Source organism: Gorilla gorilla, chromosome 3 (genome assembly GCF_029281585.2).
Source record: "Gorilla gorilla gorilla isolate KB3781 chromosome 3, NHGRI_mGorGor1-v2.1_pri, whole genome shotgun sequence".
Classification (NCBI taxonomy): Eukaryota; Metazoa; Chordata; class Mammalia; order Primates; family Hominidae; genus Gorilla; species Gorilla gorilla.
The window spans coordinates 134017187-134044998 of NC_073227.2; the positions used below are offsets into that span (position 1 = coordinate 134017187).

General features: G+C 37.1%; 1 protein-coding gene across 32 annotated transcripts in view; it reads right to left on the bottom strand.

Moving 5' to 3' along the window:
* CAMK2D (calcium/calmodulin dependent protein kinase II delta) overlaps positions 1–27812 on the bottom strand; it is a 316681-nt gene that overhangs the window by 187234 nt on the left and 101635 nt on the right. The gene's annotated exons all lie outside the window — the stretch shown is intronic.

Genomic DNA, 27812 nt, shown 5'->3' on the forward strand with positions numbered 1-27812 from the left:
TTTCAAAAGGTAATTTGTTTCCTTAACTATCTGCTTTAAATGAAGGAATAGTTGTTTTGTTATCCAAAGGCAAAAGCCAAGATAATCTGGACATAAAGCTATAAAGTAAATTCTACTGAAGAATATATTAGAAAATTTGCAAGTAAATCAATATGAGGAAACTAAATGTAGGCATTAAAAGGCCTATATGTTGAGTCTTCATGGGTTGTGAGATTATCTATGTATACAAATAAATTTAAGAAAACATTATCTACCTATCCATTTATCTATCTCTGCCATTTTTATGCACAATAACCAAAAGGTAATTCCCACTGCAGGTAATTTTTGGTTATTTCCACTCAAAAGCTACCTCACCATGGAGTTATCACAATTCCTTGGTTTTCTTCAAAAAGGTATTAATATTTTCAAAGGACATGATTCAGGCAGCTTAATACAGAAAACAATGTCAATGCAGGAAAGAAAACAATAGCAACATAGAGTGCAATAGGACACCAAGTCCAATACCAGCAGTCACTGCTCCAAATAATGTAATTTGTAAATCAATTAAAAGCTGCATTCATAGAGATCAGGCACTCATTCAGTTTACCAAACATAACCAAATTACACTTCCAGGGGGAATTAATGTCACAGTATATTTAGTCATTGCTGCAACTGTCATTTCCAATAGGATAAATAAATAATCCCAGGCCTCCATAGCTGTCACTGAGATAGTACAGAAGTGACTGTTGGCTCCACAGGCAGGATGCCTGGCATGCAGTACCAGCTCAGCCACTTACTGGGTAACTGTGGGCAAAGTGCTTAGCATCTCTGCCTTCTTTCCCTCAATTTGTAAAAATGTACATAATATAATGTGCTATCTCAGGAAGTTACTGTGTCTGCTAAACAAGACAATCCATCAGAGGGTTGAGCATCATGCCTGGCACAGGATTTACATTTGATAAATCTTTAGTAGTTGTTATAATTTGAAGAATTAGGCTCAAAAACTTACAACCACACAATAGTTGGAAAAAGCAGCATTATTGTGCATGTTTTATTAAAAATATTTCTGGAGAATGTCTTTACTTGCTTTTATAAGACTTTTGTCACCTTTGCTTTTAAAAGACTTTTGTGCTTTTTAGCACAAGTAGATGGCATAGTCCAATCTGCAGTACAGTCTCACAAAACACTGAAAATCATTTCCCAACCTTCCAGACTGTTGTTCACAAAAAAGCAGCCTTCCAGGTTTCCCTGTTCCTTCTCCCCTATTCTGATCCTGTACAGCTGTGTATATTTTCATTTACACGTTGTAGGGAATAGACAGTTTTGAATCATTCATAGCCCTGTCCACTGCTAGGTTCTGACATATTTATTCAGGCTTGTCTGGGAAACTGGAAAAGGTATCGACTTTATGGAGAGAGAGACCTCTTAGGCAAGAATTCTTTCAAAGCAAAGACAGAATTGGGCAATTAATACTGACCTACCAACAAAATGAAGAGCATGGTATTTTATCTATTTCTTTGGTGGGGAGAGAAAAGTAGGTAAGAAAAATCCAGAATTTAATGAGGAGAGGGAAAAAGCATTATTGAGCATAAAAGGACACGGAGTCCAATGCTGACAGTCACAGCTCCAAGGAATGACATTTGTAAATCAATTACAAGCTGCTTTCACAGAAATAAGATACTCATTCAGTGTCTGCTTCCCTCAAAATTCCATATGACACTGAGGTAGAATTAGCACTACAGCATTTTTGTTTCTACATATTAATTTGACATCTATTTCTTGGGCATTGATTCTGTGCCAGGAGACTTTACAGGTATTGGAGAATCAAAAGTAAATAAACAGTCATGAAACAAAACCTCATGGAACTTACATTACTATCTATCTGTGAATGCAGCCAAGGCATTCTCCCCAGATCTGTCTAGAATACAGAGGTACCAAGGACTTGAATGTATAGGATCTTCGGAAGCCTAGAAGGCCAGACTCTCTTTACCTACAATATGCATTACCTAGCCTTGTAATTATCCTCACAAAATAGTACACCAGCTCAACCCTGAAATATCAGAGCAAGGCGGCAATGTAATTTTTGTCCTATGAGAGGTTATCAACAAAAATGAGGGGTTAGCAAGTCACTTGGTGTCATAGGCAAATATTTATATAAAGATATAATTGATTGCTAATGCTGTATGCGAAAGCACTTTTTGCTGGGTTTTTACAATCTGACCTATGAGAAAGAACTAATCAAAATCATTCTTTCCTTTGATAACAACTTATACTTCCTCCTGGTAAACAGGGTGTCCAAGTGTGCACATATTTATGCCCAAGCATTTCTGAATGTAGCTTACAGCCTAAATCCAACATATATTGCGTGATATATTATAATAATTTGACCAGTTATTATTAAGAACACAAGCCAAGTTAAGGTCTTTTCAAGCTCTAAAATCCTACAATTTGGGTGGGAAATTGTACTGCAATTAATGGGCACTGTAATAGATCCTTTATATATAGAATTTCTAATCCTTATAACAATGTGAAGTAGTCTTATTTCCAGCTTTACAGACTTATTTTCAGAAAAAGGAAGGAAAAGGAGCTTATTTCTGCAAAAACAGTACAATGGAGTATCCAGGACTCAAATACAAGTCCACTGTACTTGAAAGCTGGTACTTTCAAACTAGTCCCTGGCCTTCACAAATATGTTAGTATGTTAAATACTTGTACTTAACCCTTACAAGAAAATACAGTGGGCATAATGTGAATTAGGGAGTGGAGAAATATACTAGTGGAGAAAATAAATATTCCCTGCTTATGCTTTCTAGTTGGTGCCTTTTTTGGTTTTAATGGGTAATCTGCATTTATGGTATATTGATAAAGTTTGTAGTTTATCTGTAAAGGTTGAGAATGACCAATGTAGAAAGGATATGTTTTAGCAAATGCAAGTGCATGTTGGACTGACAGCCTGCTGATAGGAGCTGTACAGCTATGCCTGTGGTTAAAGCAGGCATCTGCTTTGATTGGTTGGTTCTCAAGTCATACTGGTTGTCAAATATTTTAAATAACATTCCTGTTGCATGCTGTCAACTTCTGATTTTATATTCCCAACCCTGAACTCTCTACCAGATTTCGGACTCACATCCAATGACTTCTTTGGCATCTCCAACTCAGAAGTCTAATAGGCATTTTAAAATTAATGTGCCGGTAACAAATCCTTTCATCTTCCCATCACAACATTCTACCTCACTCCAAGCTGTGCCCACCTCCACTGAGACAACTCTATCCTCACAGTTTCTCTGGATTTATCCTTGACCTCTCTCTGTCCATAATAACTCATATCCAATCCACCAGTACATTCAGCTCTACTTTCAAAGCACATCCTGCATCTGACCACTGTGTTCTATCTGCATTGCTGCCACCTCAATTCAAGCCACCGATTACTGCAACTGTCTCCTAGCAGGTCTTCCAGCCTCTGCTTTGGCCCTTGCAGTCCTCTTGCAGCATAGCAGCCAGAGTGATCCTCTTCAACCAGAAGTCAGATCAGCTCACTCCTCTCTTCAGAACTTGCTGAAGCCCTCCTATCCTTAATAATCTACTCGGACTGCCATAACAAAACACCGTTAGACTGGTGGCTTACACAACATATTTATTTCTCACAGTTCCAGAGGCTGGGAAGTCCAAGATCAAGGTACAGGCAAATTTGGTTTCAGGTGAAGACCTGCTTCCTGGCTTGCAGATAGATGGCCCTCTTGTCACTGTGAACTCAAATAGTGGAGAGAGAGCTCTAGTCACTTCCTCTTCTTATAAAAACACTCATGCTATCAAGGAGGTCCCATCTTCATGATCTCATCCAAATCTAATTACCTCTCAAAGGCCCTATCTCTAAATACCATCGCATTGGGGATTTGAACTTCAACATATGAATTGGGGAGGTGGGCACAAACATTCAGTCCATAACAATCCCACTCAGATGGAAAGTAAAGGTCTTCACCAAGACCTAGGGCCCCTGCCCTACTTCCAGTCCCCTCACTCCACACCACACTATGCTGCATGGCCTGCAAGCTGCTCCCATCCTTGCCAGATAACCCCCCATCTCACTACCCCTTAGAGGCTCCTCCCTCAGGTATCTGCAAGGCATGCTCCCTGACTTCCTTCCACACTTGGCCCACTTACCATAATCTGACCACAATCTGACCACAATATGACAGGCTTTATTTATTTGTTTATTCACGGCCCCTGTTTCCAGAATAGAAGCAGTATAAGGGCAAAGAATTTTGTCAGCTTTGCTTACTCGTGTATCACAGGTGTACAGAAGAGTACCTAACATGACAGATATTAAAAAAGATTTGCTAAATGGATGAATAAATGTATGAGGACAATTTTGTAGGACACGTGTAATTCTAAACATACAATGATTTTCCTACAATTCTCAAAATAATTCTATATCCAAAATGGAACATATCCCCCAATGTTTCATTTTGTTTTTCAAAATAATGTAAAATAAAATACATCAAATGGAATAAGAAAGTTGAGTGAGAGTGAGTCCAAGAGGGAGTTAAAGTCCCATTAGCAAGTTTCATAAACTTGTGAGTCCTTATCTTTCCTCCTGTGGTTTCATTTGTATTTGGTTTCAGAAATTCTCATCGAGGAAGCTAAATGCAATCTTTTGTTTTGGTTTGGGCACATAATCAAAAATTTTTAGCTGCAAGAAAACAGTAATCCAACTATTCATGGGGTTTCCTTGAAATCTGTCCCTTAGAGATTTACTGTGGTATAAACTTGGATGTAAATTTCTATAAAATATCTACCTAGGAAGATATAATCTGAACTTTTTTCCTAGAAACTATAAAACTATAAAAGTACACATTTTTTTTTTAATCCATAGGTTGGTTCCCAGGCCTTTACCATGCAGAGATAGGCTGCCTGGACATACCAGAGTTGAAATGTTTTTGAAATAATAATAAATACTAAATAATAATAAATACTAAATCTTTATACAGTTTCCAGGATTTGACACCAGTTTGTGGACCAAAAGCAAGAAAGAATAGCAGCCTTGTCCAAGCCCATCCTTAACCAAACATATAGCTCTCCATCCTCCTTCTCCCAAATATGGTATTACACATCCACTCATCTCTTAGAGCCTTCCAATTTGTAGCTTCAGAGCTGGCTCCCCTGATCACTCCTCTAATTTCTGAATCCTTTCTGAAGCTAAGAGCTAACAGTGCACTCAAATAATTCTGTGCATTTACCCATGCATAATATGAAGAAGCTAATTCAAGTGAAGAAAAGGGAAGGCTGACTGGGACGATGGGGTTAAAAACAATGGAGCTTGAACAGGAACACAGAAACAGCTCTAACTAGAAAGACAGGTGTGTGTGTGTGTGTATGTGTGTGTGTGTCAGAGACAGAAGGATAGAGACAGAGAGACAGAAAATTTGAGAGTGGGAACCACAGAGCACAAGAAGAAACATGAGATAGAGGTTTGGAGAATATGAGCCTGCGAACAATGAGAGAGGTAGGAGGAAGTATATTATTTTCTTTTCTGAGGTGTGATTCCCATAGAGAATATCTCCCTTGGGGGTAGGTTAGATACTTATAAGATGCAAAACACAATGTGCTCTCAGTTCTGCCAGGTACATATTTAAGAGAACAGTTTGGAGTTAAAGGTAGAATGCAGTTGGGCCACTTTATAACCTTAGCAAAGCAGGATTTAAGAAAATAATAGAGGAATTTCACTCTCAGCAAACAGGGACTGTTTCGGTAATGCGAACTCATTAGGGCTATGCTCCTACTCAGCTTTTGTGCAAGCAACTCTAGATAAAGTGCTACTCAAATATCCCCCAAATCTGTCCGCAGCTTAATTCAGACACCAGAAAAAAACAAAAACTTAGAGAAACAGAGGTAGTCCAAAGACATGTTAGGGAGACAATTGTGGTAAGGTGGAATTTCTCATGTGAATTTAAAAGTTTATTTAAAAGTGAATGTAAAAATCTACTTCCTCCTCTTCCCAGGCAGCTAATAACCTAGCTTTATTGTTAATCAGAAAAAAATAATAAATATAAAAATGTAGGTTAGGCACGGTGGTTCACGCCTGTAATCCCAGCACTTTGGGAGGCCAAGGTGCGAAGATCACCTGAGGCCTGGAATTCGAGACCAGCCTGAGCAACATAGCGAAACTTTGCCTCTACCAAAAAAAAAAAAAAAAAAAAATTGCCCGGTGTGGTGGTGTGCACCTGTAGCCCCAGCTTCTCAGGAGGCTGAGGGAGGACTGCTTGAGCCCATGAATTTGAGGCTACACTGAGCTATGATCTCTTCACTGCACTCCAGCCTGGGCAATAGAGAAAAATCCTGTCTCTTAAGGACAAAAATAATAAGAAGGAAAAAGAAAAAAAATGCATAGTAAATTGTGAAAGCAGTTGATATGAATAGGCAAGATTATTATACCGTACTCTGTGCTGGATCTAATGACAATTTGTTTGCTAGGCCCTGAAGATAAAAAGTGAATGAGGTCCCTAAGGCCAAATGGCTTTTTGTGGGGGGAATAAGGATATGTAAATAAGTAATGTGGTACCAGAGCCACTACTAGCCTGCAAAGGGCCACTGTGCAAATCAGAAAAAGGAAGCCCTGCACCAGCGCTGACTCACTCCTTCAGCCAGGCACCTTTGTACACTACAACACCCACCCTAGAATACCAATTAGGGGCATCAGGGAAGGCTGGGGGGTGATGCCAAAGATGAGGCCTAAACAGAAAGGAGGAGCTCAGCCAGACAAAGTGGGAGGGAGAAGAAGAACATCTCCCACCAAGAGAATGTAAGTGGAAAAGTACCAAGAGAAGATGGAAAAATTAGAAATTACAGTTTTGGGGAGGGAGTCTGTATGGCTGGAGAGTAGCAAACAAATAGGGGAACTCAAAATATAAAGGACTTTGCAATGTCAGGATTTTAGAATTTAGCCTGATAAATTAGGGAGCCATGGGAGGATTTTGAGGAGAGTGACAGATCCGAGTTGCATTTTTAAAAAACCCCATTCTTCATAGCAAAGGGAAGAATTCAGAAGAGGGAAGGCTTATTAAAGCATGTGGGTTAGGGGGAGGGGATAGATTTAAAAGCCACTGAGAAAGTTGAAGGGAGAACTGCTAAGTGCTTATATAAGTTGGCAAGGGAAGGAGAGGTAGAGAGGATGACACCAGATTTCTAGCTTGGGCAAGGCTTATAGCAGGGAACACAAGCAAAGAAGCAGGTTTGGGTGGGAGCTGAGTGGGGCAAGGGTGGAAAACAAGTTCCATTTTATGCACAGTATGATTACCAAAGTACCAGAATAGCATCCAAGTGAATATTCCACTAGCTAGTAGGAAACGTGTCTGGAGAGAAACGTTAAAACCTCTAAAACAGATTTGGGAGTTACTAATATATGAATGAAATGCCCTGGGTAGATTTAAGAGGTAGGCAGAAGGGGAATTCACCAAGGAGATTAGGAATGAATGGTTGGAGATAAAGAAGAAATCTAGAAAATACTTATGTTACAAAAGCCAAAGGAGGTAACTCATATGGTTTCCTGGGCCATATTGTTTCCTTACGTACAAGACAGACTCAATCCCCATCCTCAGAGAGCTTACTATCTATCAGAAAAGTTAGATGATTAGGTAAATAGTCCTAACAAAACCTAATCAATATTGTAATGGGAAAGGTATGGAGCATTCAACTATAGAGAGACATCAAGTAAGACCAGAACAAGAAGGTTCCACTGGACTTAGTAATAAGGAGGTGGTGATAATTACTATGAGAGCAATTTCTTAGGAACACATAGAAGAAGCCTGAAAGCAAAGGCTTAGAAAATAAATGTGCATTAAGGAAATGACAATAGAGTGCTTCTCTTTCAGAAACTGTTCAACAAGAAAGGAATGAGGGGAAAATTACTTACATAGCTAATTGTCTGTTGACAACTTTTATAAGGTAGAAGGATAATTACCTGGCATTATCCATAGACAGACTCATTTTAACTTTCATAATTTGGAGACAACATTGTTCCTTCCTTTCTAAATCTTATCCTTTCAGATTCTTAAATGTGTTCAATGCTCTGTAGAAAACATTCCACAGACAATATGAGCCTCTCTCTTTATATCTCTAATTTGGGCACTTAATTACATGCTTCTTTGAACTGCTGAGTATTTTCATGTGTAAATGTCCTAACTTCTCTTACAGGAAGAAAGCCCCTTACATGTCAACAGTGTTTGGTATCATGTTGTTCACCTTCTAGTGCTTTATTTAAATAAAAAGTAATACAGCTGCACAGAGAGCTTTCACAGCTTTGAGCAGATGAGGAAGTGAAGAAGAGAAGGCTTGTAGAGTAGAAACATGAACTTTGGAATCAAACAAATGTATTTGAATCCTGGTTCCACCCTTCATAAACTAAGCAACCCCCGTCAAATTAATATATCTATTTGAGACTGAACTTTTTCACTGTACAGAGCACATAGTAAAGGCTCAATATTTATTGAACTAAATTAAAAACACTTGATATAATATTCATATCTGCAGAGTAGTTGAGAAAATTAAATGAGATAATTATGTTAAGTGTTTAGATACAATATGTTACAGATTGACACTATCTAAGGATCTTTCTTTCTTGCAGATTTCATTCTGTAGACCTGTTACAAAAGTGATAAAGAGGACAGGGAGCCTAGAGAGCTGCAGAGTTTAATAGAAAGTTCCTGGCTCAAAGCTTTACTGGGAATTTAGTTTTCTAAAACATTATCACTAGCACAATGTTTTTCATAAATTGTGGCTTTGAAAACCTGTATCACAATCACCTGGGTGCTTGATTTAAAAAATAATAAGTTGCTGGGCATGGTGGCTCATGCCTGTAATCCCAGCACTTTGGGAGGCTGAGGTGGGCGGATCATCTGAGGTCGGGAGTTCAAGACCAGCCTGACCAACATGGAGAAACCCCGTCTCTACCAAAAATACAAAATTAGCCAGGCATGGTGGCACATTCCTGTAATCCCAGCTACTCAGGAAGGCTGAGGCAGGAGAATCGCTTGAACCCGGGAGGTGGAGGTTGCGATGAGTCGAGATCATGCCACTGCACTCCAGCCTGGGCAACAAGAGCGAAACTCAGTCTAAAAAAATATAAAAATAATAAAAAATAATAAACAATAAGTAAATAAAACAAGCAAACAAAAAATTAAAAAGTGGTAGATTCCTAGAGCCCGCTCCAGATCAACTTGTAATGCTGAAGCTCAAGAATCTGCCATTTTATCAAGGGAATCTAACATATAAGAATGCTTCAGAACCACCCTCTAAAAGTCAAACTCACCCCAAATGTATTTTGCCAGTTACTGTGCTCCAAAAACAGGAAACAAGATTAGTTTTCAGACTTCCCTGGATATAGGAATTATTTATTATGATTTCCATTCAGGATGGGCTCTGTAGAGTCATTTCTATCTCAAGGAATCTATAAGTTATAATCTTAGTAAAGTGAAAAATTGAGGGACAGGTAGGAGGATTCCTTCCAGGGTTGGAGAAAATCAAGGCATATCTGAACACTACCAGAATGTCCACTCACCTCCATTCCCTGTCTCCCACATTCCTCACACATACAAGTGTCATCAGAAGTGGACAGATGGACATGCTAAGGCTGAATTAAACCCAAACTGATACCAACTTGGCAGCGGAGTGAAGCTATTTATCCCTCCTCCCTTTTTTGGGCAACAATAGCCATCTAGGCTAAAGGCTTATTTTCTTTTCCATAAAGAGATGGCAAAAGCATACTTCTCTGATAAGGCTGTCTGTGGAAGCTGGTTAGAACAAGGGTCATTCTTTTTTTCTTTTTCTTTTTTTTTTTTCAAGATGGAGTCGCACTCTGCTAGAAAGGCACCAACTGCCCACCAGGGCAAGGGCAAAGCCTTCATGATCCAAAGCCTCCCATTAGGCCCCCTCTCATACAGTTTCTACCCTACACCTTGCTGCACTGGAAATTATGGTTGCAATAAGAGTTTGGGCAGGGTCAAGTCACATCCAAACCATAGCAGAGACCATGCTAAACTATATCTATAAAATAAAAGAAAGATACTACAATTTAAAATGAAAAGCTAGAAAAAGGGAACATCTGAACAGTATTATCAAATCATTTACAAATAGATATGTAACAAAAGAAGAGCAGAAATTATCTGTGTCCTATAAATCAAGATTAGAAATTAAACAATCAAAATACCAAATGTTTTAATCCACAAAACTGAAAGTCTTTCCCAGAAGACAAGTGACATTACATTTCTTCAATCTATATTCATTCAAATATATGCTAAAAGTATTATATTTCAATAGAAAGGGATAATACTGTCTTCGAAGATATAAGATACAAACATGATAAAAAAATTTAAAAACAAAGTCCAACAAGGGCAGAAACACTAGTGTAGAGAGTTGGGAGGATAAAAGGGCAAAGCCAGAGGCAAGTATGATAGGTTCAGATCAGAAACAAGGCTGTCTATGAAGTCATACCTGGGTGCTCATGCACCCAGATTTAAAGTGTGTAGAACAAATAGTCCAGGGCCCAATAAAAGCAAGTCAAAAAACAAGAGCTAAGCCAGCTGTATCAATCACCAGTCATAAGAACAGGGTCCGGACTGTGTTGATCACTTTTGGAGGTCAGGGAATTCTGATAAGCTGCTGACAGAAAGTAAGAATTGTTCTCTATTTTGGCAGCTCACAGTCTACATCTATGTACAAAAGTAAGTGAATGAGAGTAGGTCAGTATCTCCCACGCTTAGCAGCTGAAACCATCAGACTTTCCTCCCACCGACCATCTTGATAATCTGCTGGATTTGGCTCTTTGCCTTGATTCCAAGTGCTTATTTCCCTTTCCAGGGGAAATTTAAATTATATCTGATAAGGGCCAACAAGTTCAGAGTTGTATCACCCTCTCTGAGTAATATCAGACTACTCCTCAGTGTCATGTTAAATTCAAATTGAACTGGACAGAGTATTTAAGGGGACCCAGGCCAGCTTTACAAGTGAAAAATAGGCCCAAAGAATAAAGTAATTCTCTTCATGAGATATTTGCAAATCAAGGTGAATACAATATGCTTTTCTGTACTCTAAAAAATGGTCTTATATTACATCAAATTATGTCATTCTAGTTTATACCTATTATTGTCAGAAGAAGTTTGTGTAATTAAGAAAGGCAAGCTCACAACTGAAGTGATTCTAACTTTGACTTCATAAGACGTGCAGACCCTGGTATACTCAGGGTGTTTTGAGAGAAATGGGGAAACAGATGGGTTCAAAAAGAAAAAGACCTCAATAAAATCAGAAGAAACAGAAAAAATAATATCTTGTCAGATTCTTGGCTTAGATGGTTACAAATCTGCCAAATGAAGACAAAGCTGACCTATATCATAAATGGGACAAAAGTTTAAAAGTAAGAGCAAAAGTCAGGAGTCAAAATTATTCTAGAAGCAGCACTTGTGTGTAAATTCAAAGGTAATCTGAAACAGATCATCAGTTCCCAAGAAAAATGAATAAAGGGAAGCCTTGAGTAGTCTCAGCTTAAGTCTAAAATTCATAGGTTACCTAGGTGTGGTAGTTGGCAGATGAAGACACCAAGAGGTAGGCAGCTATTATCCAAAGCTTTATCATGAGGCAAGAAATCTAGTCAATGGGCAACCGAGAAGGTAGGTAACAGTAAGACCAACAGCAAGACTGAAACAAAACCAAGCAACAGGGGTAAGGCTTTTTGTATCACATTAGACCTAGAATTGAGAGCTGAGCTAAACCAGAAATCAGAGTTGAAATGACACTATCTTCCAGAATTAGAGAAACTCAGAAGTGGGAAGCAAAGCAGATCATCACTGCACCCAGATATTTTAGCTTCTCCCTTCTAGGATTCAGAATCTACAAAGTGGCCAGGAGACACAAATAAAGCTATTTGTCAGATCCAAGGAAAAAAAGCATTAGGGAGTTCAGCAGACCTCCAAGGTCCAAGTAATCCACAAAGCTGAAGTCATCTCACTGTAGAGCAGGGGTCAGGAAACTATAGCTCACTTGCCAAATTCAGCTCACCACCTATTTTTGAACAGCCTGTACTGAGAATGTTTTTTTTTGTTGTTTTTGTTTTTGTTTTTGTTTTTTGAGACGGACTCTCGCTCTGTCGCCCAGGCTGGAGTGAAGCGGCACAATCTCGGCTCACTACAAGCTCCACCTCCCGGGTTCACGCTATTCCCCTGCCTTAGCCTCCTGAGTAGCTGGGACTACAGGCGCCCGCCACCACGCCCAGCTAATTTTTTGCATTTTTAGTAGAGACAGAGTTTCACCATGTTAGCCAGGATGGTCTCGATCTCCTGACCTCATGATCCGCCCGCCTCAGCCTCCAAAAGTGCTGGGATTATAGGCGTGAGCCACCATGCCCGGCCCGAATGTTTTTTACATCTTGAGATGGATTAAATGAAATTCAGATTTTAGTGTCCATAAGTAAAGGTTTATTGGAACATAGCCATATCTATTCATTTATGAAGTTTCTGTGGCTGTTTTTGTGCTACAATGACAAAGAGGTAGCATTGCCAGCACAGCCCAAAATATTTACTATTGGGTGCTTTACAGAAAAGTTTGTCAATCCTTGTTCCAGGACAGAGCTCCCAAGTGAGAGTGAGAGATAACCAACCTTTCTCTTTCTTTCCTGACTACTGTAGTTTGATAATTTCATTTGAAAAGCAGCTTTTTGCTTGGAAGGGTAGAGTAGTCAAATAAAGGACTACCCTAGAATAAGGTTTATCCAACCTTATCTGAAAGGCTAGGTAATCCAGCAAGGAGAAAAAAAAAAAAAAATCCATGACATTTATTGATAGTGCTGTTCTGCTTTCTGGAGTATCATCAAAATGCTCCCGAGGAAGGTAAGGAAGCAGCTAGCAGTTTTAGGTGTCTGCCACATAAAAGAGACCATGAGCCCCTCACACTCCTGACAAAGATGATTCAAATGCTGCAGGGTGTATGAGAAACACATCAAAGATCACCAAAAGGGTCTGGGCCAAGATTCCAGCCAGCAGAATAGGAATTTCAGAATACGATAAGGAGAGGTTAAGGAAGGTCAGGCAGTAAAAAGAGGTTTGCTGACTCATGTGGTTTGTTGACTTAGCAAGTCAGGGAGAAGTCAATTGTTTGCTCTCCTGTTTTACAGTCTTTAGGTGTGGGCCGGCCCAGGGCCATTGATAGTCATTTTAGCCAGAAGGAAAGCAAAAGCCTGCAGATGAACTTAAACAAAACAGCTGTGCCATAAGTTAAAATTTATGCTTTTCTCTTAATAGAAGTGTTTGTTCCTCTTCAGATAATCTAAACTTGAACTTAATAAAAATATATGTACCCACACGTTGTTTAATTCCTATAGCATGTATTTATTGAGCGCAGACTCTACGGCAGGTGCTTTTTTAGGTACAATAATAAACAAGAAAAGTCCATGCCCTCACGAAGTTTTACATACTACTGGGTAGAAAACAATCAAATCAACAAGTAAATATACAAAATCTTGATAAGTGCATCAGAGATAAAGCAAGAAGGATGCTAGGGAGTGCTGGGTGGGGCATGGGGGAGGGAGGCTGCTCTTTCACACACAGCTGTCAGGGCAGGCCTCCACTTTTGGATGAGCAAAGGCCTGCAGGAAGTGAGCCAGCATGCCTCCTTGCTGTATCCTCAGAAAGAACTCCAGGCAAAGGCCCAGCAGGAGGATATCAGGAACAGGTGAAGAAATGCAAGGAGCCCAGAGGGGTTGGAGCAGAGCAACTGAGGGGGAAAGAAGCTAAGATCAGAAGAACAATAAGCTAAGAAGGGAGAGAGGGTGTTCATTGTGGAAGGCCTTGCATGCCTTGCATGCCATCCCCTTGTCCTCTGAGTGCAGTGGGAAGCCACTAATTAGTTTCCGAGGAGAGGAAAGACATGGTCAGACTTGCAGTAGCCAGAGTAATCCTGTTAAAATTAAATCGGATATTGTCACTTCACCATTTAAACATTAAAACCTTCCCAAATGAAAAACAAATAACTGCATCATAAACCTCCAACCTATTTATTATCTCAAAAAATAACGTTTTCTAGTTTACCGAAAAACCTCATGATAGCCTTACATAATTTTTTAAAAAATTTCACTGGAAGGTGTTTTGCAGTTGTTACACCATAGTAACACATCACTGATTCAGATTAATTGGGGAGAAGACCCGTCAAAATTAGTTAAAAGACTAAATTATTCTATTATATTTAAATAGGTTTCATTACCTTTTTGTGTGTGAAGGAATCAGGATTGCCAAGGTTGCCTAATAAAATCTGTTTTGATGAATAGATTTATAAGGATTGTAATTAGCATATGTCAGCATCAGACTATGCTACCTTGGCTCTGCTTACCGTACAATTTCTATGCTTCAATTTAATTAGATACAATATAAATTGTTTCAAAAGCAGTTTATTTTCTTTACTAGATTTGTCCTTTACTTAAGAAGATGCATTGCCCACTTTTTTTATGAAAAAGAAAATTGCATGGCCCCAGAAGTAAATCAAATAATGCTGGCTATTTATCTTTTTGTTGTAATTGTAACTCTTACTTTAAATCACTGAGTTCCTCAATATTAGTACTATGGCATTTTGGAGCAGATAATTCATTATTGTGAAGGGCTCTTCTGTGCATTGTAGGATGCTTAGCAGCCTCCACCCAAGAGATGCCAGAATGGCACCCACAATTGTGACAGTCAAAAATGTTTCTACACATTGTCAAATGTCTCCGGAAGGAAGAGAGAGTAGAGGGGGCAAAATCATCCCAGGTTGAAAACTGTTACCTTAAATGAATGATCTTCTGTCTTTCTGTGGGGGAAAAATGGTTCCATCTCTTTTCTCTCATCCATATTATGAATATATTCTTAGAAAATGACCAGAAGATGTAATTTAATTTTGAATGGCAGATTTATATAAGAAATATCAAAAGAAAAGGTCACTGGAATAATCAACACATATGAGAATAACATTTGAAAACCATGTTTTATCAGAGTTCTCTTGGAGAGTTCCTAACAAATAAGCTTAAATGCACATTTGGCACTACAACTTTTAAATGAGAAATTATTTGGAAGAAGGAGATTGGCAGAAGGAAATAATGACCTTCAAAATAGTAACTCATTATAGCTTTAACAAAATTAAGACTGTGGTTAAAATTTATAGTCTTCCTACTTTTCTAAGAGTATAAATTGATATAACCCTATTTAAAATTGGGGTAGTTGGATTATTATTGTAAAAAGAAGCCTATACTGCATTTTTGTACATCTCAAAATATTTTGTTCCCAAATATAATTTCCTTTTGTTCATCTAGAATAAAATTTAGCTGTTTTATATATTAAATGTTTTAAAATATATTCAGAATGAAAGTAATCTAAGAAAATGGCTGTTGTTATTGCCCCTTAAAAGAAGTCAAATTTTTACAAATAAGCATTTTCATCATTCTGTCTATGGCCCCCTTGGTAATATACTGCTGGGCACTTTCATATGCTCTCACTATCCCATACATGTAGATGACTCAAAACATATATTCATACCCTCTAGAGCTCTATGTGGTATCCCACATGCAAGTCAGATGGGATATATACAAATGAAAGTAGTTGAGCCAACAAAAGATACATGTTTGGGAAAGGCACAAGGGACCGGTAAGAAGTGAGCTTTACTTTAGTGGACAGAATGGGGGGAAAAAAGCACCCTAGAAATAAGTGCTCAACCACAGTTAGGTGGTGATGGAGTTGCTACAGACGTTATGTTGTTTTTTCAGAAGATACTTTGAGCACCCAACTTGACTGCTCTTGACTCAGCAGCATTCAGTCTTAGTCTAAGAAAGATGATCACAGTCACAGCCAAATATTTCCATCCTGAAGAGGATGCTCACATGGTAAGCTTATATCTTCTGCCAAAAAGTGAAAGATCAGGGGTTTGGGTAGTGGCATTTGCGACTTCTAGTCTTCCTTTTTTGTCCATGGTCCCCCATAATGGAAATGTTCCAATCCTTAAAAAAATAATGTTTTCAAATCAGTGAAATTTCTAATTTCTCCCAATGTTTTTTCCTCCTTTGTTGCCTATTGTCAGTTAAAGGGATCAACAGCTCTCTAGTCACGCAAACTAGAAACCTCAGAGAAACCTCCTAGCCCATCTGCCACAAGTTAATTGTTGCTGAAGATCTGATTCCACAGCAACATCTTTGGTAGCTTTGCCCTCCTTGCCATCCCTGATCCCATTGCTATGGTTGAGGAACTCATCATGCCTTACACCTACATTCACTCCAGAGACTTTCAGATGCTCTTTCAACACCAATTTTTCCTGACACCACATAATTATGCTTATTACTACTAAATCTGTCCTAAAAAACTGATATAATCATGAGTCGACTAAATAAATCTTAAATTAATTCTTTATTTTCCCCAGATTAAAAATCAAATTCCTTCCCAGACTCTCCACTATTATTCTCAATCAACTTTTATTTCTGACACACATACATAATAACACCAATCATTACAGGTTTTCAGTCATTCAAGTGCGACAAAGACTTTTAACTCTATTTTTTCTTTTGTGGGCCTGTCTTTCTATAATGCTCTTCAGTCCAATCCCTACAACTTTATGGCAAAATTCTGTTCACCATCCAATATATTTCAGTTAAGATTCTTAGCTTGTATGTTGGTGCTCCCATGGCACCTTATTAGTAGTTTCATTATAGTATATAATCACACTATATTTCAGTTGCATACATAATTATTTGTCCTTTAAAATTGTGAACTCTTTTTGGTCAAGGAGTATGTCTCATTCATCTTTGTAGTCTACCAGTACTTTAGCTACAACAGAGTTAGCGCTATTCAACTCAATCAAGCTTAATCATTAGAAATGGAAGACAACTGGCCAGGCGTGGTGGCTCATGCCTGTAATCCCAGTACTTTGGGAGGCCGAGGTGGGCAGATCGCCTGAGATCAGGAGTTTGAGACCAGCCTGGCCAACATGGCGAAACCCTGTCCCTACTAAAAATACAAAAATTAGCTGTGTGTGGTGGCACGTGCCTGTAATCCCAGCTACTCGGGAGGCTGAGGCAGGAGAATAGCTTGAATGAACCCAGGAGGCAGAGGTTGCAGTGAGCCAAGATCGTGCCACTGCACTCCAGCCAGAGTGACAGAGTGAGACTTCAACTCAAACAAAGACATAGAAGACAACTTCCAAATTATGTACAGTTTTATTTTTCTTATCTTTCATTTTACCTTTCCCCAGATTAATATAATTTTCTTTAATTCCAATATCAAATGTGGACATAAAACTAATCTAATGATTGTTTAAGAAATTAGACGGCTGGGTGTGGTGGCTCATGCCTGTAATCCCAGCACTTTGGGAGGCCGAGGTGGGTGGATCACGAGGTCAGGAGTTTGAGACCAGCCTGGCCAACATGGTGAAACCGCTCTCTACTAAAAATACAAAAATAGCCAGGCGTGGTCGTGCATGCCTGTAATCCCAGCTGCTCGGGAGGCTGAGGCAGGAGAATAGCTTGAACCTGGGAGGCAGAGGTTGCAGTGAGCCGAGATCATGACACTGCACTCTAGCCTGGATGACAAGAGTGAAACTCCATCTCAAAAAAAAAAAAAAAAGAAATTAGAGAAAAATATAATAGGTGGAAAGAAATTAAATTAACATTTCATTTATTATATTTTTCAAAAGATTTCGAAAAAACATTTCCAGATCTAATCAAAATATAATGGGATGTTTTATCACTTCAATTTGAAAGTGAGCATTTTGCTCTAAATGAAAAATAGATAAGACAAAGCATAGCATGTTTTTTGACAAATATCCAACACAAATTCATGTGAATATGCAAAACTGCCTATGCCTACGGAAATAATAATTATGGATGTCTCAAGGAAAGTGTTTACAAAATAATGAGATTCTGCACATGTATTAGTAAGTAATATCATTTTCTGAACAGAACAAGTGTAAGAAAAGACATCCTACACTTCAAAATAATGTGCTCACGAAACATACTGTTATCTTCTTTGGTGAACAACTTTGTATGCCACAAAAATTTTTCCTCTTATTCTATGCATTTGGTTAAAACACACAATAGCCCATCACTAAAAACCGAAAGTAATCTTTGGAGACTGAATTATAAAAACTACTGAACTTCAACAGTGTGAGCAAAATCTTCTGTCATTTCACAGGATATGTTATAAATTACTACTGAAGTGAAAAACGTGAAAGAATATTTTAAGAGAATTCAAGTCATATCACTGTTTACTTTCCTTCAATATAGACCATTAGCCTTCTAAACTAAATAATAAAATTAACAAGTTATTTCAAACAATAACCTGACACGATCATAAATCCATGGTGAGCTCATTAGAGCTAGATATGATTTTGTTAAACTGATGTACTATAAATCAAATTCAGAGAGCAAACACTTCTACCTATGGAGCATTTTTAAAGAAAACAAATTCCTGTGTTCAAATGTGTAAATAATAAGAATATGAAGCTACCTTTTCTACTGTGGCAAATTCCTACCAAAGTAAACTGTAGCTAGGATAAAAAAGTGACAAAAAGAAATGCTATAATTGAACTCTAAAGTACACTTTCAAAAGTTATCTCAAACCCCTAAATTGGTATTCCTCTGTATACTCTAAGTAAGTTATAAGCAATGATTGTTTTAAAAAAATTGAGGGCTTCTCTGATGTAAGAATTCATCATCACATTACTATCTGGTCCTGATTTCTTTTTCTACAATGTAAACCATAGTTTTAAAATGTTTTGTCATACATTGTACAAATTATATTAATTACTATTGTTTCCTTAGCCTTCATTTTTTCTGACAATTATTTTATTCATTTTCATGATCAGTAAGAGAGAAAAGTAAAAGACTGTCTTGTACAGCAATAATAATTAATTCAGGGCCAGATGTGACCACCTAAAAGATGTAAAAGATAAGCCAGATTTTTTACCAAGATACTAAAAATTGTCATTAAAATATAATTAGTTCTATAATACCTATATTTTCCATAAGCATTTGAATAATAATGTCATCCTAATATTTCCCTCTGGAACAAGGACTAATAATAAACACTAAAATTAGAAAATTTAATCAAGGATTTTTAAATCAATGTTTATAAAATTTTAAAATTATTTTCTGCACTTATTAAAGAATAGTATGACTAATTCAGTTATACAGCGGCGATACAGTGCAGTATTGAAGAGCACAGATTGTCATGCCAGAATATGCAGGTTTGGATTCCAACTCCACCATTTACTAACTGCCTGATCTTGATTAAATTGTGTAACCTCTTTAGGCTTTAGATTCCTTGCCTGTAAAATGGAGACAAGAATGATATTTGTTTGTTATGAGAATTAAAATAACTAATGCATGGAAAACACTTTAGACCAGAGCCTGATAACACAGTTAATAGTTTTATCATTAGTTCTAGTGGTGAAGTTCTTTGGAATTCCAATCTAATTTTTTTTTCTAATTCGGCCTAATTCACATCTTAATACAAGCACTTACCATAGGCAAGTTTATTATCAATGCTACTGCAATAAAGGGAAAAGAGGAATGATTTTTAAGTGAATAAAAGGTGTTATCACTTCCCCAACTATCTTCTGGGCTCCCTAGCGACATGAGTTATTCTTCCCCATGGTGAGAAAAGGGAGTGGAGGTGGGATTCTGCACAACTCAAGCCCCAACAAAACAAAGTACTCCTCATGTTTGGGATTATTTTTCTTTCAAATTTCAGTTTAGGGCCGACTTCTGAGCTGAAGAAATTACTATAAACTTCCAATACCCTGTTAGGGGATTCTACCCTGAATGTAGTGGAGACAGGGCAAGATGGAAATCAAATAGGCTTAGTAGAATAAATCAGAACTATTTCAGTAAATATTATGCATTGATAGATCAAAGTGTAATCTATGTACTATAAGTAAGTCTAAAAATGAAACTATCCTTCATTTGTAACAGAAGGACTCTTTTTCTCCAGTTTCATGTATAAATCTACCTACTTCTAAATTAACTTAGTGAAGTGGCTTTTTCATTGATACATGGAAAAAAATATTTACAAAGAAACCAGTAACAAATGTACTCAGATTCAAATTCACCAATGGAAAAGATTTCGAAGCATTATCTTGAATATACAACTTTTATATCCAAATTTTGTCTTTTTAGTAAAATAAGCATTTACTTAAAAAGATGATAAATTTAACTTTCTACCAAGAATTATAAAGAATACATCACTGGCACCATATTGTATAAACAAAGAAAAAAAAGCTAAAACAGATAATTAGAATTTTTTGAACATATTTATTTGAAGAGAAAAATATATCGCTGTGCTGGTTCTCACATTTATTAAAAGACAATAATCAATTTTGCAGACTGTTATATATTCTAAGAAGTAATTTGGCCTTCTCACCAAATAATCATAATAAAGAGCTGAGATTTAATCAAATAAGGTAAATATAAAATAAGATAATTTGCTTTTTGCTACTAAATAGTACTAAAATACTTTTTATCTATTAGAGAGTCACTAGAGAAAGTAGTTAACAAGAAAAATTACTTACTCTTGTTTGATTACAAACTACTGTAATTTTTAGGCAGAACCATCAATAAGGGAGAGGTCACAGAAAAAAACTGCAAGTGTGGCTTTCTTAGACTTGCTCAATTTCTGATGCCATTGAAAAAGACTTTTAATTGTCATTCATAAAACTATTAACTTTGTTTTCTCAGTAGATCAATTAACATTTACTCTGCATTAACTCTACTCTTCTTTCCTATGTGATTTTGTTTCAAAGGGTTCAAAAACTGGAATATTGGTACAATAAACACATAAGGCAATTTACTCATTTATAAGTAAATACTGGGCATATTTAAGAGAAATATTTAGTAAGCTTAACCTGTACAATGTGATTGTATTGGATCCTTACAGAACCTGAGAAACCTAGAAGACAACTGCATGCAGAGAAGGATAAAAAGGCAAATTTTACGGTTAAAATCATCTGTTAAAGACAAAAGAACAAACAAAAAATGACAATTTATTTCATAAAAATTTGAGGAATGGTATTTGAGCGAAAAATTTCTTGTGAAGACTAGGGAGATCTAAGATTGTGGTTAAAATATTACTTTTACAGGATGACATCATATCTCCAAGGTCAGCAAAAAGAAGAAACACTATGTGCTAAACGAAGCAATACACAGGTTGTGTGTTTTTCATCTCTTTTTAGATCTGGGTATGATCTTGGGCATATTACTTCACTACGTAAACCTTCAATCTATAGAATCTAGGTTGGTCTCAGGTAATTCCTAAGAGCTCTTCCAGTTTTAAATTTTAGGAAAAGAAAATTATATAGATCCTAAATGCCATTATTACTCACAGGAATAGGAAACACGCTTTTATAGAAAGTAAAGGCTCTTATATATTCTTTAATCTCCACCTGTCAGCACATGAAATTTTATGTACTGTTATATATGTGAAACAATAAATCATCTTTAAGCAGAGCATCTTTCTTAAACACACTGGTTCTATACCAGGGCTAATATATATGGTAGGTAGCTGTAACTTATGCTGTCTAAAATGTAAAGGCTTTCTCTTCCTGTATTAATATTGAAAGTTTTTTAGTTAATGTTTATCTTATGTGAGGGGAGGAATCGATTTGAACCAAAAACAACCTCAAAACTCTCCTCAAAAGGGAACAAAAACATTGTTTTTTCAATCTTGCTGCTTCAAGTTAGGTTCCCTAAACATCGCCATCTCTTTACAGAAGCAATCAACAATTTAGGTCTGGCAATATCATTAAAGAACTGTGACTTTGGACAAATCATATACATTTGGAAAATTTTAGCTTTCCTAAATATTAAAACAAAAAAATTGGAGTTTATGCTAGATAATGTATAGGATCTGCTGTTGTTAATATTACAATTATCTGATTATATGTAATACATATCATATATTATATACTATATACAACATATATATCATATAGAATATATGATATTTGAAAGTTTCTGAAATATATTTCCCCATTGTTGAATATGCACATCTCAGAAAGATACTACTAAATGCTAAGAAATGAATTAATTAGTTACTACTTGGTAAGCCATACCCCATAATAATGTACTCAACTGTTTAATTAAATTAATCGTCTTACAAAATATATTAACTCCTCACCAAAGTAAGACGCATTACCTCATTCTCTCTATTGATTCTTGGAAGGAAATAAAAAAGGCAAATATTTTCTCTGCTTTACAAAGAGAGGAACTAGAACTTGGTGAGTGGATGGGATTGTACAGCAGATCACAGAGCAGGCCAGCATCAGAAGGAGAATAAACTGTGGCCCAGTGAATCTATAGAGCTTTCCATTAACACTATGCCTCTTATTTTCTGTTACACTTTGTAGTGTATGAGTGAGAGTGTTTATGCATTTTGGGGTAGTGGGTAGGAAAGCCAGTAGAGAGGAGGTAATCATTGAGCTATGATGTAATCTAGAAAGGTTAATTCATTCACTGCACTAGGGGTTCCAGGGTATCACTAAAGACTAGATTCAAAAGGTTACATAGCTCTTCCATTTGCTCTCTAGCTGCTGAAGTTCATTAAGCCATATTATAATGGGAAACGCTTACCTTATAAAGATAGTGTTAATCTACAAATATAAATGTTGCTTCAAACTTTCGAAAAATTACCTTGCTCTTTCTAAAGTCTACACAAAATGTAAATACAAGTCTTTAGGGAATGGGATAACCCGGCAACAGAATTCATCATCCCATGAACTGCAAAGTTGTCTCAAATATTGATCTTTTCCCAAATAAAGGCCCATACATGAATATCTTCTCACTTGGGACAATCAGATAAGTCAGATCAAAGTTCTCAATATTTTTTCTTTTCCTTTCCTGGCCCAGCTGTTTTTGGACTCTTATGGTTGAATTAAATGAATTTTTTTCCTGTTTTCCTATTTTCTCTTTACCATTGTTTGTTATCTGAGCTTCACCATAAGTTTAAATAAATTCCTCAAATCAAAGACCAAGAATAAAAACAGCATGAATATAAAATAATTTTGAGAATTTGGCTATCACCTCAAATATTTTATTTCAATACCTGAAAGGTATTTTTCTTTTACTTATTTGATACATATGTTGACATATAGCTCAGAATTTCTGGCTTACAACAAATTTGTTAATTCCTCAAAGAAAAATAAGCCCATTTTATTAAAACAAAAGGTGAACAGAATGATCAAACATTAACTAACCTAAGCACAAAGTAAGGTGTTCTCCTCAAATTGCTTCAACATCTTAATGTCAGCTATAATCTTTCCAGTTTGAGGTTCAAACAAAAATTGCCTGGCTAGAGCACAGCAAAGATGGAGCTTCTTTAAAAACGGGCTGTACTCTACAATTTGTTGAGCCAAAAGATGCATGGTGCTTTCTTGGATCATGTGGACCACACCAAAGAGAGAACCAACGTGGAGCTGTTTAAATTCTTATCCAAGAAGATGTAGTTCAGGGGTACTAGGCTGATAAGACTAGATTCTGATATCCTGACTGAACACTATTATCACTGATTGTGCTCATGTAACTAGGAAACCATTCTACACACAGCAGACACAGCAAAGCAGATTATGATACACTTTTGCTTAAAATCCCACTATTGGTTTCCCATTGCATGTAGAATGAAACCCAAACTCCCAAATCTGGTTAACGAAACCCTACTTGGTTAAATATCTACCTGCCCTGTTCAGTCACTCCATTTCCCCCATGGCAGTCCATCTACTGGTTTCCCCACTTTTCCCCTAACAAGGAGGGCTCTCTGTGTCTGAAACTCTTTTCTCTTTTTCATGATGGCTTCCACCTGTCATTTAGATATCAGTTTAAATGTGACCTCCATAGATATATCTTGCCTGACAAAACGCTCTAAAGCAGTGACCAAGACTCTCTCCCTAACCAAACATCAGGCAGGTTCCTCTTTTCAACTAGATCTCATCCTTGGACAATGTCCCTAACCTTCCTAAGCCGGCCTAAATGAAGAATCCTACAAAGTGATTTCCCACCTTTGATATCTCATCAAGGTCTTCATCCTCTACCCTTAATGTCTAAGTCCTTGGCCTGCCTTTAGCAAGAATCTTGTTAGTCCAGTTCAGCAACTCCCTATCCTTGATGTCTCCTCTTAAAAATCTTCCATCCACTGACCCCCTCACTCTGCTCCTTGACTATAAATCCCCAGCTGTCACTGCTGTGTTTGGAATGAAGTTCAGTTCTTTCCTCAATTGCAATAGTATAAAATAAAATCTGTATCGGCTTTAACTGGTGTCTGGCTCTGTTTGTTTTTGATAGTAGCCACCCGGTCCCCTGGTATCAAATTACCCTATTTTAATTCTCTGCGTAGAACGAATCCTTATGACATTATTATGGTGTTTTGTTTATACACTAGGATGCAAAGCTTTGGGAAAAGAGGGGCATTGTCTCTCTCAATCACTGTTTCATCACCAGTGCATAGAGCCTAGAACAAAGCTTGGCAATGGCTACACACTCAAGAAATTTTGTTGGGTGAGACCATTTTCATGATATATCTAAAGGGGTATGAAAATGCACACAAGAGAATGCTGAAAATTAGCATATATATATATAAGATTTATTATAAAAAGGCAAAAATGAATAAATCAAATATTAAAAGTTGAGCCCTCAGGTTTCTTCTTTATACAATGTTGTATTTTCCAAATTTTCCACTAACAGTATTACTTTTAAAGTCAGGAAAACATAAAAAATAACACATGAAAAAAAGTAGTTTAATGAATCACCATTTTTAGTTGGTTTAAAATGTGTTTCTTTGGAAGAAACCTTTTGCTTGCTGCAAGTTTTCAAGATTATTGATTCTGTGCCAAGAGAAAGACACATTCAAATATAAAAATGAAACAAGCACATTTTCACAGGGGAAAAAATGGTCAAAAATAGTTATTTCCTTCCTTAAAGTTCTAAAGCCTAGCTGATTTTAAAACCAAGGAAATAATAGAGAAAAGAGAGAAGAGGATAAGAGTCTGATATTACTTAGATATCACATTACCTATGTCAGGGAAATCAAGAGCAAATGCTGTTTTCCCTGTGTAATATGATTCAGTCATGATTGAGTACTAGTGATTCATGTGGTGCTGTTAACTAGTGCGATGATCGACAGGAACTGCAGTACTCTCCTCACAACCCTGGGTCAACTACTCTCCAATGCATTTGCAGATGTCCACTTATGGCATCTGTCTTTAAAACACTCCTCCTTTGTTGGCTGTTGCTTACTATTTTATGACAGTCACCTTTGTTATTGATGTTTTAAAATTGTTCTTTACATGAATAAACACAACACTGTCAGATTACATGTCATGGAGATTCATCAATTAAGGTAAGATAAAATGAAAAAGAACTCATCCCCTATTTCTCTCATTAGATAAAAAGCTTTGGTGGAATCTACTGACCTCAGGGCCCTTATGCAGGCTATTGGTTCCCTCTACCTACAATGTTTTTCATTTGTTTGCTTGTTTGTTTTTCCCCCAGAGAGCCAAATGACTTCCTTCCTCCCATCTTTTAGGTCTGCATTCAAATGTATTTCACCTTCTCTATGAAATGGTCCTGACCAACTATTTAAAATTGGAATACCCCAACACCCAGTATTTCCCTCTCTGCTTCCTATTTTTCCTCAACAGTTATCACCATCTAATATCCAATGCTTTGTTTACTGCCTGTCTCCCCCAAAACTGCAAGCTCCATGAGGGCAGGGATATTGGTCTGTTTTGTTCCTACTATACACCTAGAAATGTAACTTGTTGAGTGAGTGAATGATACAGGTGAATTTGCCAGTGTTATAATTTTTGAGATTATGTCTCATAAATTTAATCCATCTATGACTTATACCCTGAGATAAAGGATCACTCGAAATCTCTCTTGTGGTTAGAAATGGGTCCTAGGGTTCAAGGACCTAGAATTGTCACAGTTCCTTTTGTACTCCTGAAATCTTAAAAGGTTAAAGAAAACCTCCAGTGAGGTAACCAAGGAATTATGACATTTGGCTGTTATGGATCCTCGCAAAAAGTTGTACACTGTGTCAGAAGGCGTTGACAATGCTATCTAGGACACAAAAGTTTAGAACTTTCCCCAGCATACTTTCTCTTTTTATAAGTTTAGTCTGTATGTAGTGTCAAAATGAAAAGAGTTCTTGTTTTAGCTTGGCAGTTTTTCGAATGTTTGACTTTGGTATCCTAGAGGAAATGGAGGAAACTAGTTTCATTATTCGCAAAAATTGAGTCTCATAGGAGGACCTGATACAAACCAAACCAAACCAAAACAAACAAATAACAACTTTCTGCACAGGAATTGCAAGTTCACTAAACAAAGATTTGATTTTATCTTAAACCTGAGCAAGAGAAGTAATCTTTGAACTATAGTGGTTCACTGCGTAATTTCTCTTTAGCCAATGTTATGGGCAAATGATGTCCTCCCCAAATTCCTATGTTGATATGCTAACCCTGATAGCACACTTCAGAATGTGACTGTATTATTTGCATATAGAGTGTCTAAAGGGGTAATTAGGTGAGAATGAGGTTATCAGTGTGGGCCCTAATGCAATATGACTGGTGTCCTTACAAGAAGAAATGAGGACGCAGACATCATACAGAGGGAAGACCATGTGAAGACACAGTGAGACGACAGCCACCTACTTGCTTAGGAAGGAGGTCTCAGAAGAAACCAAACCTGACAACACCTTCATCTTAGATTTCTGGCTTCCAGAGCTATGAGAAAATAAATTTCTGTTGCTTAAGCCACCCAGTCTGTGGTACTCTCTTACTGGCAGTCTTAGCAAACCAATACAGCCAAACAAGAAATTCCATAAATTTTTGTCGGAGTAAAATGCTTCTAAAGAGGTAGATTTATATGTCAGAGTTGTTTTGTTCTTTCCTCAAACCAGAAGGTTCCTTTTAATCAGCCGGCAGTATGTTTTGTTCCTACTATACACCTAGAAATGTAACTTGTTGAGTGAGTGAATGATATAGGTGAATTTGCCAGTGTTACAATTTTTTTTACCCATAGTATCCATTCATTTAAGACCCTAAAATGCACCCACTAAGTGCAGGATACTAAAAACATCAAAGCCGGAATAGAAATTGAATGCTCCTACACATAAAATTAAAACACCTGTAAACTTTTCAGTGAAAGATTTTGCAAATTCTACATCACTGTTACCCCTTTTCTCACTGCTTCTAGATCAGAAATACTTAGGTTAACAATAAAATTGAGGGAGCTGGGACAGTAACATTTTTCCAAAATAATCAACCCTATTATCACAGAATCCAGTTTACACATATTTCTGAATTTACTTTTTCTTTCCTGTGTTTTTCTTGTTTCTTATATTCATCACATTTAAAAAATTTTGAAAACAGTCATGCTATTTTATAATTCATGAGGGATAAATATTCTAAAGTCCTTTTACTATTTCTAGAATCAAATCAATAACTATAAGGTAAACTTTTTTGTTTTTGGAGACAAGGTCTCATTTTGTCACCCAGGCTGTCTGAAGTGCATGGCTCACTGCAGCCTCAACCTTCTGGGCTCAAGCAATCCTCCCACCTTAGCCTCTCTAGTACCTGGGACCATACATGCACATTACCACATCCAGCTAATTTTTTTAATAGTTTGTAGAGATATGGTCTTGCCATATTGCCCAGGCTGGTCTCAAACTCCTAGGTTCAAGCGATCCTTCTGCCTCACCCCTCCAAAGTGCTGGGATTATAGGCGTAAGCCACCGCACCTGGCCTAAAGTAAACTTTCTACAGGATATATTGAATGTAATTTAGCTGACTAAAGTGAT